The following is a 17484-nucleotide window of genomic DNA, read 5'->3' on the forward strand; positions in this document are numbered from 1 at the left end:
CTAGGGCTTCCCTGGTGGCGCAGTGGTTGAGAGTCCGCCTGCCGATGCAGGGGACACGGGTTCGTGCCCCGGTCTGGGAGGATCCCACATGCCGCGGAGCGGCTGGGCCCGTGAGCCATGGCCGCTGAGCCTGCGCGTCCAGAGCCTGTGCTTCGCAACGGGAGAGGCCACAACAGTGAGAGGCCCGCGTAATGCAAAAAAAAAAAAAAAAAAAAAATAAATAAATAAATAAATAAATAAATAAATAAATAAATAATAAGGACCTACTGTATAGCACAGGGAACTCAACTCAGTACTCTGTAATGACCTATATGAGAAAATAATCTAAAAAAGAGTTGATATATGTATATGTATAACTAATTCACTTTGCTGTACAGCAGAAAGTAACACAACATTGTAAATCAACTATACTCCAATAAAATTTTAAAAAAGAGAGATACAAACTATATGTATAAAATAAATAAGCAACAAGGATATATTGTACAGAACAGAGAAGTATAGCCATTATTTTCTAATAACTTTAAATGGAGAATACTCTATAAAAATATTCAATCACTATATTGTTCACCCAAAACTAATATAATATTATAAATCTTCTATACTTCAATAAAAAATTAATGCCCCCCACCAAAAAAAAACAAGATATCACCTGAACCCTATTAGAATGGCTAAAATCAGGAAGATAAAACAAGTGTTGGTGAGGATGTGAAGAAAAAGAAACCCTTATGCACTGTTGGTGGGAATGTAAACATTGGTGTAGCCACTATGGAAAACAGTATGGTGGTTCCTAAAAAAAAAAAAAGGACCAAATATATGATCCATTAATCCCATTCCTGGGTATATATCCAGAGCAACCGAAAAGAAGATATCAAAAAGATATCTGCACCCCATGTTTATTTCAGTATTATTCACAATAAAAAACATATGGAAACAACTTAAGTGTCAGTGAATGCATGAATGGATAAAGAAGATATGATATATATATACACACAATGGAATATTATTCTGCTATGAAAAAGAAGGAAATCCTACCATTTGTGACAACCATTTGGACCTTGAGGGCATTATGTTTAGTGAGTTAAGCCAGACAGAGAAAGACAAATATTGTAAGTATAATTTAAATTTATAGAATGTTATATGTAAATTTCATCTCAATAAATATAATTAGATATACATGAATAATAAATTAATATTAATTTTGAAAAGTAGAAATAAATATGCATTCTGTATTTCAAATATATATGTGTATATATGTGCATATATATACACATACACCTACATATATATAATTAAAATGTATGATAATGATAGCACAAAAGATAGCAAAGGTAAATTGAATTAAAATTCTCCATAGTCCTTGCATCATTTGAAAATGGTAAAAATACTAATTTTTATGTCAAGGATGCATGTTGTAATCTCTGGTGTAATCTAAAAATATAATCCAAAAATATGTAACTAATAATATAATAGAGAATAAATGGGGAAAAATAATGATGTTGATGATGATGATAATAAATTTGATTAATTCAAATGAAGGAAAAAAAGGGTGAAAGCAAGGAACAAAGCACAAATAGGACAAATAGATAATAAATAGTGCATGGTAGATATAAACCAACATATCATAAATTATATTAAATATAATAAGCTAAATACTCCATTTAAAAGGCAGAGACCCACCTCCTAGAGAAGTGGAAATAAAAACAAAAATAAACAAATGAGACCTAATGAAACTTAAAAGCTTTTTCACAGCAAAGGAAACCATAAACATGATGAAAAGACAACCCTCAGAATGGAAGAAAATATTTGCAAACGAAGCAACTGGCAAAGCATTAATCTACAAAATTTACAAGCAGTTCATGCAGCTCAATTTCAAGAAAACAAACAACCCAATCCAAAAAAGGCAGAAAACCTGAATAAACATTTCTCCCAAGAAGATATACAGATTGCCAACAAACACAAGAAAGGATGATCAGCATCACTAATCATTAGAGAAATGCAAATTAAAACTACAATGAGGTATCACCTCACACAGGTCAGAATAGCCATCAGCAAAAAACCTACAAACAATAAATGCTATAGAGGGTGTGGAGAAAAGGGAACGCTTTTGCACTGCTGGTGGGAATGTAAATTGATACAGCCACTATGGAGAACAGTATGGAGGTTCCTTAAAAAACTAAAAATAGAGCTACCATACGAGCCAGAAATCCAACTACTGGGCATATACCTTGAGAAAACCATAATTCAAAAAGTCATGTACCACAATGTTCACTGCAGCTCTATTTACAATAGCCAGGACATGGAAGAAACCTAAGTATTCATTGACAGCTGAATGGATAAAGAAGATGTGGCACATATATACAATAGAATATTACTTAGCCATAAAAATAAATGAAATTGAGTTATTTGTAGTGAGGTGGATGGACCTAGAGTCTGTCATTCAGAGTGAAGTAAGTCAGAAAGAGAAAAACAAATACTATATGCTAACACATATATATGGAATCTAAAAAAGAAAAAAAAAAGGTTCTGAAGAACCTAGGGGCAGGACAGGAATAAAGATGCAGACATAGAGAATGGACTCGAGGACATGGGGAGTGGGATGGGTAATCTGGGATGATGTGAGAGAGTGGCATGGACATATATACACTACCATATGTAAAATAGATAGTTAGTGGAAAACAGACACATAGCACTGGGAGATCAACTAGGTGCTTTGTGGTCACCTAGAGGGGTGGGATAGGGAGGGTGGGAGGGAGACGCAAGAGGGCAGAGATATGGGGATATATATATATGTATAGCTGATTCACTTTGTTATAAAGCAGAAACTAACACACCATTGTAAAGCAATTATACTCCAATAAAGATGTTAAAAAATAAAGTAAAATTTAAAAAAATAAAAAGCAGAGAAATCAGACTGCATATAAATCCATATAAACCCACCAAAATATATGCTGCTTCCTGAGGTACATCTTAAGTAATGGACACAGAAAGTTTGAAAACAATGTATGAAAAATTATATACCTTTTACACACTAGCTAGAAGAAAGCTGAACTAGTTTTACTCCACATAAGAAAAAAAAATAAACTTCAACTCAAGAAGTATTACTAGAAAAAAAGTGAAATACCTTATAAAAATAAATAGGTTAATCCACCAGGAAGGTAAAATAATTCTAAATTTGAATGATTCTAATAGCACAGCTTCAAAATCTCTAAATCAAAAGTTGTAAGAATTAGACAAGTAGACAAAAAGATAAATAGACAAATATATTTAACTCCTTTTTCTCAGTAACTGATAGATCGAAAAGATTAAAAATCAATAAGGCATATAAAGGCTTGAATTACATAATAAAAAAATTGGGTTGTATATAAAAAGTACCCAAAAGCTGAAAAAACTGACCATATTCTGGATATTAAAGAAAATTTTAGCCAATTTCAAGGTATAGAAACTATACAAAATATATTCTGTTTCTGAAGAATAATTAAGCTTTAAATTAATAATTTTAAAAAGTAATTAGAAAATATCCGTATCACTGTAAATGAACCTATTGCTCCAATATAACATTTAGAGCTGACAAGCCCCTAGCAAAACTAATCAAGTAAAATATTAATAAGAATAACAACAACCATAATAGTATCAACAATAGCACCTGCAATGTTAGTTAATGTCCCCTAACACACTTAGTATCTAATATATGCTAGGTTCTATACTAAAAATTTGCATGCATTGTCTCAAGGTTTCTCAACACTGACTACCCATTAGACTCACATAGAGAGCTTTTATAAAGTAATGTTCAGACACCATCTAGACTAATTAAATAATAATAATAACTGCCAGTGTGTATCAGTCATTCATTGACATTTTTGTAAAAGGCCCTTAGGTGATCTTAATATGCTTCATGGATGAAGAACTGTTGCATTATATCGTGCAATCATTGCAGCAAACTTATGAGGCATTGCTGTTATCAATTACTTTATTTTCATAAGAGAAAACTGAGATTAAAAGAGCCTAAATAAAGTACTCTGTGTCACACAGTTAGATAATGTAATTATATAGCCAATTATTTTTTTCCAAAGCATAGGAAATGCTATGATCTCTCCACCTTCTGATAACCACATTGTATTGGAATAGTGGTTTTGAGCTGCTGTACTCCTGGGTTACACCTGGAGTTCCCTGAGTGACAACTAATACTTCTCTGGAGTTTAGGATAAAGGCCATAATTTTAGTTAAATCAAGCCATACCATACACCTAACAAAACTCTCACCAATCCCTCTTCTGTGTACATTTTTGCTGGAATGAAAAATCTCACCAGTTTAATAAAAACTTTCCTGCCAAGGCCCAAGCTATAATTGCACACTCCCTCACTTGCTGCACCATACAGTAAGACTTCTGCAATATGAGCTCCTTGAGGGCAGAGACTACATGTTATTTGCTTTACTATCCCCAGAAGTTAGCTCAGTGCTTGCCACATAGTAGGTACTCAGTAATAGTGAATGAATGAATGAGTGAATAGATGAACAGGGAGGGAGCTTCTCCTATAATTATCAATGACATCAGTCTGACGGCTTCCAACATATTTCTCTACTTATCTTTGATAAATGCGAAATAAGTCAGCCCTACGATTTTTCTCAAGCTCACAGTGAAGGGTTATTATGTTCAAAGGTTAAGTTGTCCTCCTCGACATAGATCTCAACGTTAGGAATGTTTCCCAAACTTCTTCAATTGGCTACTGATTTCTTAGAGCAGCTAATGTCTATTGGATGCTCACTATGTTTCCAGTTATCTTTATCTGAATTCAGCCTCAAAACAGCCCCATGAGGTAGTTACTATTACTATCTTTATTTTACAGATGAGAAAACTGAGTTTAAGAGGTTAAATAATTTGCCCAATATTACCTAAGGGTACAGCCAGATTTATTTCAATTTGAGCATGGCTCCAAGATGTAATTATAGGCTCCATTGCTTCTCAAATAATAATAGCTAAACCTAACATATTCTGAGCACTCATTTTCCAGGCATTCTAAAAGTGCTTCACATATCTGCTTTCCTTTACTTCTCACAAAAAAAAACTATGAGAGATAAATACTGTTATTATCCCCAGTATTTACTAATTAAAAAAATTAGGACTTTACACAGACTTCTTTATGTCTGCAGTGTTTACCCTGCCTACTCTATTTAAATTATTTCTACTCATTTTTCAAGCCATCACTTAAACAGTATCTTCTCAGAGAGGCCAATCCTTGATTCAACCCAAACCCTCAGGTCTAGCTCATCACAGCTATTTTTCTCTCTCATAAACATAAACGCTTATACCTTTTCTTGATGAGACTTAAAAAACTTGAAAATTATTAATTTACATTAATTGGATGGCTCTTTGTTAAATGTTTATGTCCCCTATAGGATAGTAAGTTCCATGGAGGTGCGTACCAGAGGTTTTAATTATTACCCTATATCGAGTGTCTGGCACATAAAAGACAGTCAGAAAATAATGTTGAGTGGTATAAATAAAACCAGGCATTAAACTATAATTCCTGATCACTGAATATATATTCCCAATCACTAGTTAACTAAAACCTCTCTGTAAATTATCTTCTCAGCCTATGATTACCTCCCAGGAAAATGGGTCTCATACAATTTATTCTTTTAGGTAGAATAATATTTATTTTCATTTTCCTGAGTTACCCTATCTTCAAGCAGCAAAGGAAGCCCTTTTATTCTACTTTAGCAGGATTTGGTTGGGGAAATAATTCTATTTTTTCCTCTCTGTATTCTTTCTGGGTATGTGGACTTTGATCATTTCCCTTATCAACACTCATCTTTCCAGATGGAAGAATTCCAATTATTTAAATTTGTCCTGCTTAAGGTCACTCCTCAGCTTCTCTGTTCCTCTGATCATTTTAGAGTGGTATTTTATTTTGGATCATCTTAATAAATGAACTTAATGATTAAAATGACATTACAATAAATGTTGTCAACAGTAGAATTTTAGATAATTGTGAAAAACATGACAAAACAAAACCAAAAAATCCACTTTGACTACAAAATACATGTTGATTTGTAGCTTTGGTTAGAGTTCTTTTCAGAGTGATGCTATGTCAGTTATCAAAATAACTTTAAAATTTGCTTTTCAATCCAATTCTTAGGCCAGACTTCTGAAATCCAACATTTTCAGTATTTAATATAGTTTGGAATTAATCAATTCCTCATTGTTTCCAAAGTTTACTTTCCAAAAAATGCTAAGTAAGAATTTATAAAGGACATACAAACATTTATCTGATGAGCACAAGGAGATTCGGGTCATCACATTCTAAAAAAGAAATTGCCAGTTTAGTTGGAATTACTGTTTCCTGGTGTTTCAAAGGAAATTTTGAAGCTAAGATGACATTGACAAATTGCCACTATTTATTTTAATGGTGTAATGCAATCTACCAGTAGTTCTACAATCTGAGGTTTTTAGGCAGTTGACCTGACCAACTAATGCAAACAAATTAGCCTCTTGGGTGTCAGCTGTATTCTGTAGTTAATTAAATATCATAATCTAGCATTATTTGATATATAATCTCTACTATATAAAGCATTTTACTGAATGTGAATGGGAAAATTATAACATGTCTTTGTTAACTTCACTTACAGTCATTTCTATAAATTTCATGCTCAAAATATATTTAAAGTTCAAATCAGGCAAAAATATGTAAGCATCATAGTTACTCCCCTAGATACTTATCACAGTCCTTTTCCCAGCCTCAAAAAAGTTTAACTTTGAAGCTCAAGTTTGAGTCCTTGATCTCCATTGCAATATATGTATTTTTGTCTTCCTAGTTAATATTTTATAAATTAATTTCATTCTAAGAAGAAAATCAGTAAACTAAAAGGAAGCTATGAGTGATAACCATTGTTTACTTGTAAGGATAATTTAAAACTGGGACAAAGGCTATTTCTGTAAGAGCATACTAAAGTGACCAAAATTAATTTACATGTATGTATTTTTCCTTCCTACTTGTCAAAAGGCCAATTAGCAAGCAATAACTTGTCTACTGAAGAGTCAGTTCTATTCAGTCCCAGTTATATCTGGCTGCTCAGTGATCAACCTACAAATGAATGATAGAAATGATAATGATGAAAGCCTGAAAATCAATTTTTCAGAGGTCCAGGTTTCAGAATACTTTATGGGACCATGGCTCATTTACAGAACATGTGTTTGACGAGGCTGTTAAGGCCTCTGGATTAACAGATTATGAGGAAAAAAGTAAAGTACTTATGAAGAAAAAAGGAAAGTGTATTGCTTATATGAATCCAACAATATGACTAAACATGTTTGAACCTGTTTTTTTCCTTGATAGTATGTTTTTGCAGAAAATGTGATTATTGATACATGGAAATATTGCTCATTTCTTTAAATATAAATTATTGTACATTGGTATATATGTTTTTATATTGTAATAATAATTGTATTTTTCAGAGCACTTGAATGCTGTAGGATTTTATCTTTTCCACACTTTCATAATTATTCAAATTTGCTTCAACCTGCAATTCAACACAGTTATTAAACAAATATTATGTGCAAATACTTGTGTTAGGAGTGATGGAGGAAAACTTCACGATGTCTAACCAGCAAGAATTCACACACATGTGGGAGGTGGACATGTATATGTACATATATTTAGGTACAACTTTAATATATGGCTACCTTAAAATATTAAACAAATAGACAAAATATTTTATTATTAATTATTGATAGCTTAGTATGTACCAAACAAATTGTTAAGCTTTTTAAAGTGTGTTTCCTCATTTAATCCTCAAAATTACCCTATAAGACAGAGTCTAGTTTTAAGAAGAAACTGACATAGAAAAGTTATATCCAAATCTTTTTTCTCTCTCTCTTTTTTATTAACATCTTTATTGGAGTATAATTGTTTTAAAATGGTGTATTAGTTGCTGCTTTATAACAAAGTGAATCAGTTATACACATACATATGTCCCCATATATCTTCCCTCTCGCATCTCCCTCCCTCCGACCCTCCTTATCCCGCCCCTCTAGGTGGTCACAAACCGAGCTGATCTCCCTGTGCTATGGGGCTGCTTTGCACTACCTATTTTACATTTGATAGTGTATATATGTCCATGCCATGCTCTCACTTGTCCCAGCTTACACTTCCCCCTCCCATACCCTCAAGTCCAGCTTACACTTCCCCTTCCCATACCCTCAAGTCCATTCTCTAGACGGTCTGTTTCTTTATTCCCATCTTGCCCCTAGGTTCTTCATTACAATTTCTTTTTTCAGATTCCATATATATGTGTTAGCATATGGTATTTATTTTATTTTTCTGACTTACTTCACTCTGTATGATATACTCTAGGTCCACACACATCACTAGAAAAAACTCAATTTCATTTCTTTTTATAGCTGAGTAATATTCCATTGTATATATATGCCAAATCTTCTTTATCCACTCATCTGTTGATGGACACTGAGGTTGCTTCCATGTCCTGGTTATTGAAGATAGAGCCACAGTGAACATTTTGGTACATGACCCTTTTTGAATTATGGTATTCTCAGGGTATATGACCAGTACTGAGATTGCTGGGTCATAGGGTAGTTCTATTTATAGGTTTTTAAGGAACCTCCATACTGTTCTCCATAGTGGCTGTATCAATTTACATTCCCACCAACAGTGAAACAGGGTTCCATTTTCTCCAAACCCTCTCCAGCATTTATGGTTTGTAGAATTTTTTGATGATGGCCATTCTGACCAGTCTGAGATGATATCACATTATAATTTTGATTTGCATTTCTCTAATGATTAATGATGTTGAACATTCTTTAATGTGTTTGTTGGCAATCTGTATATCTTATTTGGACAAACGTCTATTTAGGTCTTCTGCCCATTTATGGACTGGGTTGTTTGTTTTTTTGATATTGAGCTGCATGAGCTGCCTGTAAATTTTGGTGATTAATCCTTTTTCAGTTGCTTCAATTGCAAATATTTTCTCCCATTCTGAGGGTTGTCTTTACATCTTGTTTATGGTTTCCTTTGTTGTGCAAAAGCTTTTAATTTTCATTAGGTCTCATTTGTTATTTTTTGTTTTTATTTCCATTTCTCTAGGAGGTGGGTCAAAAAGGATCTTGCTGTGATTTACGTCATAGAGTGCTCTGCCTATGCTTTCGTCTAAGAGTTTGATAGTGTCTGACCTTACATTTAGATCTTAATTCATTTTGAGTTTATTTTTGTGTATGGTATTAGGGAGTGTTCTAATTTCATCCTGTTACCTGTAGCTGCCCAGTTCTCCCAGCACCACTTATTGAAAAGGCTGTCTTTTCTCCACTGTATATTCTTCCCTCTTTTATCAAAGTTAAGATGACCATATGTGCATGGGTTTATCTCTGGGCTTTCTGTCCTGTTCCATTGATCTATCTCTCTGTTTTTGTGCCAGTACCACACTGTCTTGATTACTATATCTTTGTAGTATAGTCGGAACTCAGGGAGGCTGATTTCTCCAGCTCCATTTTTCTTTCTCAAGATTGCTTTGGCTATTCGGGGTCATTTGTGCTTCCATACTAATAGTGAAATTTTTTGTTCTAGTTCTGTGAAAAGTACCAGTGGTAGTTTGATAAGGATCACATGATTGCTTTGGGTAGTAGACTCATTTTCACAATGTTGACTCTTCCAATCAAAGAACATGGTATATCTCTCCATCTATTTGTATCATCTTTAATTTCTTTCATCAGTGTCTTATAACTTTCTGCATACAGGTCTTTTGTCTCCTAAGGTAGGCTTATTCCTAGATATTTTATTCTTTTTGTTGCAATGATAAATGGGAATGTTTTCTTAATTTCACTTTCAGATTTTCCTTCATTATTGTGTAGGAATGTAAGAGATTTCTGTGCATTGATTTTGTATCCTGCTACTTTACCAAATTCATTGGTTAGCTCTAGTAGTTTTCTGGTAGCATCTTTAGGATTCTCTATGTATAGTATCATGTCATCTGCAAACAGTGACAACTTTACTTCTTCTTTTCTGTTTTGGATTCTTTTTATTTCTTTTTCTTCTCTGATTGCTGTGGCTAACACTTCAAAAACTAAGTTGAATAATAGTGGTGAGATGGGGCAAGCTTGTCTTGTTCCTGATCTTAGTGGAAATGGATTCAATTTTTCACCATTGAGGACAATGTTGGCTGTGGGTATGTCATATATGGCCTTTATTATGTTGAGGAAAGTTCCCTCTTTGCCTACTTTTTGGAGGGTTTTATCATAAATTGGTGTTGAATTTTGTCAAAAGCTTTCTCTGCATCTATTGACCTGATCATATGGCTTTTCTCCTTCAATTTGTTAATATGGTGTATCACGTTAATTGATTTGCGTATATTGAAGAATCCTTGTATTCCCGGAATAAACCCCACTTGATCATGGTGTATGATCATTTTAATGTGTTGTTGGATTCTGTTTGCTAGTAGTTTGATAGTAGTTTCTATTTTCATTAGTGATATTGGCCTGTAGTTTTCTTTCTTTGTGACTTCTTTCTCTGGTTTTGGTATCAGTGTGATGGTGGCCTCGTAGAATGTGTTTGGGAGAGTTCCTCCCTCAGCTATGTTTTGGAAGAGTTTGAGAAGGATAGGTGTTAGCTCTTCTCTAAATCTTTGAAGGAATTCACCTGCAAAGCCATCTGGTCCCGGGTTCTGTTTGTTGGAAGATTTTTAATCACACTCTCAATTTCGGTGCTTGTGATTTTTCCCTTTATATTGCCTATTTCTTCCTGGTTCAGTTGTGCATTTCTAAGAATTTGTCCATTTCTTCCAGGTTATCCATTTTATTGGCATAGAGTTGCTTGTAGTAATCTCTCATGATCCTTTGTACTTGTGCAGTGTCAGTTGTTACTTCTCCTTTTTCATTTCTAATTCTATTGATTTTAGTCTTCTCCCTTTTTATCTTGATGAGTCTGGCTAATGGTTTATCAATTTTGTTTATCTTCTCAAAGAACCACCTTTTAGGTTTATTGATCTTTGCTATAATTTCTTTCATTTCTTTTACATTTATTTCTGATCTGATCTTTATGATTTCTTTCCTTCTGCTAACTTTGGGATTTTTTGTCCTTCTTTCTCTAGTTGCTTTGGGTGTAAGGTTAGGCTCTTTATTTGAGATGTTTCTTATTTCTTAAGGTATGATTTTATTGCCATAAGCTTCCCTCTTAGAACTCCTTCTGTTGTACCCCATAGGATTTGGGTTGTAGTGTTTTCATTGTCATTTGTGTCTAGGTATTTTTTGATTTCTTCTTTGATTTCTTCAGTGATCTCTTGGTCATTAAATAGTGTACTGTTTAGCCTCCATGTGTTTGTATTTTTTACAGATCATTTCCTGTTACTGATATCTAGTCTCATTTGTTGTGGTTCGAAAACATACTTTATACAATTTCAATTTTCTTAAATTTACTAAGGCTTGATTTGTAACCCAAGTTATAATGTATCCTGGAGAATGTTCCATGAGCACTTGAGAAGAAAGTGTGTTCTGTTTATTTGTATGAAATGTCCTATAAATATCAATTAAGTCCATGTTGTGTAATGTATCATTTAAAGCTTGTGTTTCTTTATTTATTTTCATTTTGTATGATCTGTCCATTGGTGAAACTGGGACGTTAAAATCCCCTACCATGATGTTGCTACTGTCAATTTCCCCTTTTATGGCTGCTAGTATTTGCCTTATGTATTGAGGTGCTCCTATGTTGGGTGCCAAAATATTTACAGTTGTTATATCTTCTTCTTGGATTGATCCCTTGATCATTATGTAGTGTCCTTCTTTGTGTCTTGTAAGAGTCTTCGTTTTAAAGTGTGTTTTGTCTGATATGAGAATTGCTACTCCAGCTTTGTTTTGATTTCCATTTGCATGGAATATCTTTTTCCATCCTCTCACTTTCAGTCTGTATGTGCCCCTTGTTTGGAAGTAAGTCTCTTGTAGACCGCATATATGTGGGTCTTGTTTATGTATCCATTCAGCCAGTCTATATCTTTTCATTGGAGCATTTAATCCATTTAAATTTAAGGTAATTATTGATATGTATGTTCCTATTACCATTTTCTTATTTTTTCTTGGTTTGCTAGTTTAGGTTTTTTTACTTCTCTTGTGTTTCCTGCCTAGAGAAGTTCCTTTAGCATTTGTTGTAATGCTGGTTTCGTGGTGCTGAATTCTCTTATCTTTTGCTTGTCTGTAAAGATTTTAATTTCTCCATCAAATATGAATGAGATCCTTGCTGGGTAGAGTAATCTTGGTTGTAGGTTTTTCTCCTTCAACAGTTTAAATATGTCCTGCCACTCCCTTCTGGCTTGCAGAGTTTCTGCGGAAAGATCAGCTGTTAACCTTATGGGGATTCCCTTGTGTGTTATTTGTTGTTTTTCCTTTGCTGCTTTTAATATTTTTTCTTTGTATTAATTTTTGTTAGTTTGATTATTATGTGTTTTGGCATGTTTATCCTTTGATTTATCCTGTGTGGGTCTCTCTCTGCTCCATGGACTTGATTAACTATTTCCTTTTCCTTATTAGGGAAGTTTTCACCTATAACCTCTTCAAATATTTTCTCAGTCCATTTCTCTTTCTCTTCTTCTTCTGGGACCCTTATAATTCGAATGTTAGTGCGTTTAGAGTTGTCCCAGAGATCTATGAGACTGTCCTCAGTTCTTTTCATTCTTTTTTTCTTTATTCTGCTCTGTGGTAGTTATTTCCACTATTTTATCTTCCAGGTCACTTACCCATTTTTCTGCCTCAGTTATTTTGCTACTCATCCCTTGTAGATAATTTTTAATTTATTTTATTGTGTTGTTGATCACTGTTTGTTTGCCCTTTAGTTCTTCTAGGTCCTTGGCAAACGTTTCTTTTATTTTCTCCATTCTATTTCCAAGATTTGGATCATCTTTACTATCAATATTCTGAATTCATTTTCAGGTAGACTGCCTATTTCCTCTTCATTTGTTTTGTCTGGTGGGTTTTTGTCTTGCTCCCTCATTTGCTGTGTGTTTCTCTGTCTTCTCATTTTGCTTAACTTACTGTGTTTGGGGTCTCCTTTTTGTAGGCTGCAATTTCATAATTCCTGTTGTTTTTGATGTCTGCCCCCAGTGGCTAAGATTGGTTCAGTGGGTTGTGTAGGCTTCCTCGTGGAGGGGACTAGTTGCCTGTGTTCTGGTGGATGCAGCTAGATCTTGCCTTCCTGGTTGGCAGGTCAACATCTGGTGGTGTGTTTTTGGGCATCTGTTGACTTATTATGATTTTAGGCAACCTCTCTGCTAATGGATATGGTTGTGTTCCTGTCTTGCTAGTTGTTTGGCATGGGGTGTCCAGCACTGTAGCTTGCTGGTTGTTGAGTGGAGCTGGGTCTTGGCATTGAGATGTAGATCTCTGGGAGATTTTTGCCTTTTGATATTATGTGGAGCTGGGAGTTCTCTTGTGGACCAGTGTCCTGAACATGGCTTTCCCACCTCAGAGGCACAGCCCTGATGCCTGGCTGGAACACTAAAAGCCTTTCATCCACACGGAAAAAGAGAAAAAGTGAAAAAAATATATCTTTGTTCCCAATGTCCACCTCCTTAATTTAGGATGATTTGCTGTCTCTTCAGTTATTCCACAGATGCAGGGTACATCAAGTTGATTGTGGAGATTTAATCCGCTGCTCCTGAGGCTGCTGGGATAAGTTTCCCTTTCTCTTCTTTGTTCCCATAGCTCCTGGGTTTCAGCTTTGGATTTGGACCCTCCTCTGCATGTAGGTCCCCTGAGTGCTTCTGTTCTTCTCTCAAACATGATGGGGTTAAAGAAGCAGCTAATTAGGGGGCTCTGCCTCACTGAGGTCATGTGGAGGGAGGCATATGGATTGTGGGGTGAGCCTGTGGTGCCATAGGCCAGTGTGATGTTGCACCAACCTGAGGCATGCCATGTGTTCTCCCAGGGATGTTGTCCCTGAATCACGGGACCCTGGCAGTGGTAGGCTGCACAGGCTCCCAGGAGGAGAGGTGTGTATAGTGACGTGGGCTTGCACAGAGGCTTCTTGGTGGTTGCAGCAGCAGCCTTAGCATCTCATGCCCGTCTCTGGGGTCCATGCTGATAGCCATGGCTCACGCCCATCTCTTCAGCCACTTAAGCAGTGCTCTTAATCCTCTCTCCTTGTGCACTAGGAAATAAAAAGGCAAGAAAAAGTCTCTTACCACTTTGACAGCTCCAGACTTTTTCCCGGACTCCCTTCCAGCTAGCTGTGATGCACTACCCCCCTTCAGCCTGTGTTCATGCAGCCAACCCCATTAATCTCCCTGGGATCTGACCTCCGAAGCCCGAGCCTCAGCTCCCAGCCCCCACCCGCCCCGGTGGGTGAGCATACAAGCCTCTCGTCTGGTGAGTGCCGGTTGGCACTGATCCCCTCTGCGAGAATCTCTCCATTTTTCCCTCTGCACCCCTGTTGTTTCACTCTCCTCTGTGGTCTCTGAAGCTTCACCACTCATAATGTTAAGGATTAGAAAAGGAAAGACCCTAGTTGAGATAGTTTACATCACTGTTTCCTCTACGAAGTGGATAATTTCACCCTATTACTCTCATTTTTTTATTTTAAACATTTTTGACAGTATCTGTTTAATCACTGTACAGTGTGCAAACTCGTAGATCTTCTTGAGTCTCAATTAACCGTCCCTTATACTTAAACAATCACTACAAGATTAGTGTGTCTTAGTATTGTGTTGGCCAAAAATTCGTTCAGGTTTTTCCATAACATTTTATGGAAAAATCCGATTGAATGTTTTGACCAACCCTATATTATGTATCTAGCCAAGATTGTCTTGGGAAATTTCAGTCTTTTATGCACTGTCTTTGCTATTGCCAATCCTTACCCCAGCCCAAAATAGGCTTCTTAGTCTTCTTAGAGCTTTACAGTTTTTGTTAGTACCTAATAACTAATCCTGCTAAGATGTTAGCTCTAGTTTTCAGTTGAAATAATCTGTTTTATTTATATAATCTTTATATGAACACTTCCCTGTTTATTGTAGGGGACTTTGTATCATTTTATTGAAATATAAGTGATGTACAATATTATGTTAACTTCAGGTGCACAACATAGTGATTTGACATTTAAATACATTGCACAATATAGTGATTTGACATTTAAATACATTAGAAGATGATCACCATTATAAGTCTAGTGACAATCTGTCCCCATACAAAGTTATTAAAATAATATTGACCATATTTCTTATGCTATATCTTACATCCCCATGACTTATTTATTTTATAACTGGAAGTTTATACCTCTTAATCTACTTCAACAATTTCACCTTACCTCTAACATCATCCCCTCTAACAAACACTTGTAACTTCTGTCTATGTGTCTGTTTTCATTTTATTTTGTTTGTTTTGTTTTTTAGATTCCACATAAAAGTGAGATAATGCAGTATTTGTCTTTCTCTGTCTAACTCATTTCGTGTAGCATGACACCCTCTAGATCCATGCATGTTGTCACGAATTGCCAGATTTCATTCTTTATGGTTGAGGAATATTCATACATTCATATCACATCTTCTTTACCCATCCATTTATCAGTGGAAACTTAGATTTCTTCAATATCTTGGCTATTATAAATAAAGATGCAATGAACAAATGGGTGCATACATGTTTTTGAAATAGTGTTTTTTCATATCCTTCAGGAAAATACCCAGAAGTGAAATTCCTGGGTCATATAATGCTTCTATTTAAAATTTTTCAAGAAACCTCCATTTTGTTTTCCATAGTGACTGCACTAGTTTACACTCCTAATAACCGTGGGATTCTCCACATTTTCAGCAACACTTGCTATTTGTTGTCTTTTTGATTACAGCCATTCTGACAGGTGTGAGGGGATATCTCATTGTTTTTCTTTTTGATTTGCATATTCCTGATGATGAGTGATGGTGAATGTCTTTGAACATGTCTGTTGGACTTCTGTATGTCTTCTTTGGAAAATATTTTTTCACTTCCTCTGCTCATTTTTCAATGGGTTGTTCATTTTTTTTTGATGTGGAGTTATATGGGTTCTTTATATATTTTGAATATTAACCCTTTATCATATATATTGTTTGCAAATATCTTCTATTCAGTAGGCTATATTTTCATTTTGTTGATGGTTTTCTTTGCTATGCAGAAGATTTTTAGTTTGATATAGTTCCATTTGTTTATTTTTGCTTTTGTTTCCCTTGTCTGAGGAGACATATCCAAAAAAAAATATGTCTAGGACCAATGTCAAGAGCGTATTGACCATTTTCTTCTAGAAGTTCATGGCTTCAGATATTATACTTAAGTCTGTAATTCATTTTGAGTTTATATTTCAGTATGACATGATCAGTTGGTTCACTTTCATTATTTTGTGTGTAGCTGACTAGTTTTCCCAACACCATTTATTGAAGGGGTTGTATTTTCACATTGTATATTTTTGTTTCCTTTGTCATAGATTAATTGATCATATAAGTGTGGGTTTATTTCTGGACTCTTTCTTCTCTTCCATTGATCTATGTGCTATTCCAGTAGCATACTGTAGCTTTGTAGCATACTTTGAAATCAAGGAAGGAGTATGACATCTCAGCTTTATTCTTCTTTCTCAAGATTGTTTTGGCTACTGGGAGTCTTTTCTGGTTCTACACAGATTTTAGGATTCTTTATTCTAGTTCTGTGGAAAATGTCTTTGGTAGTGTGATAGGGATTATACTAAGTCTGTAAATTGCCTTGGATAGTATAGACATTTTGACAATATTGTTGTCTAATATATGAGCACAATATATCTTATCATTTATATTACCTTCAATAACTTTTGCTAATGTCTTATGGTTTTCAGAGTACAGGTCTCTCACCTCTTAGTTAGATTTATTCCTAGATATTTTATTCTTTTTGAAGGAATTGCAAATGGGATTGTTTCCTTAATTTTTCTTCCTGATAATTTGTTATAAGTGTATATAAGTGCAACACATTTCTGTGTATTAATTTTATGTCCTGCAACTTTAATTAATTCATTTATTAGACCTAGTAGTATTTTGGTGGAATCCTTAAAGTTTTTTTTTATATATAGTGTGTCATCTGCAAACAGTGACAGTTTAAATTCTTCTTTTATGATTTGGATTCCTTTTATTTATTTTACTTCTCTGATTGCTGTGGCTAGGGCTTCCAATGTTATGTTGAATAAACATGACAAGAGTGGGCGTCCTGGTCTTAGAGAAAACACTTTCAGCTTTTCACTGTTTAGTATGATGTTGGTTGTAGACTTGTCATTTATGGCCTTTATTATGTTAAGTTATGTTCCCTCTATACCTATTTTGTTGAGAGGTTTTATCATGGATAGATGTTGAATTTTGTCAAAAACCTTTTCTGCAACTATTGAGATGATCATATGATTATTATCCTTCCTTTTTTTAATATCATGTATCACATTGATTGATTTTCAGATACTGAGCCATCCTTGCATCCATGGAACAAATCCAATTCCATAAAAGTTGGGAACTCCTTTTAAT

General features: G+C 34.8%; 1 pseudogene across 1 annotated transcript in view; it reads right to left on the reverse strand.

Annotated features, from left to right (window-relative positions):
* The window catches only part of LOC117196291 (NADH-ubiquinone oxidoreductase chain 5-like), a 508848-nt pseudogene that overhangs the window by 217012 nt on the left and 274352 nt on the right, over positions 1-17484 (reverse strand). The gene's annotated exons all lie outside the window — the stretch shown is intronic.

This window comes from Orcinus orca, chromosome X, assembly GCF_937001465.1.
Source record: "Orcinus orca chromosome X, mOrcOrc1.1, whole genome shotgun sequence".
NCBI lineage: Eukaryota > Metazoa > Chordata > Mammalia > Artiodactyla > Delphinidae > Orcinus > Orcinus orca.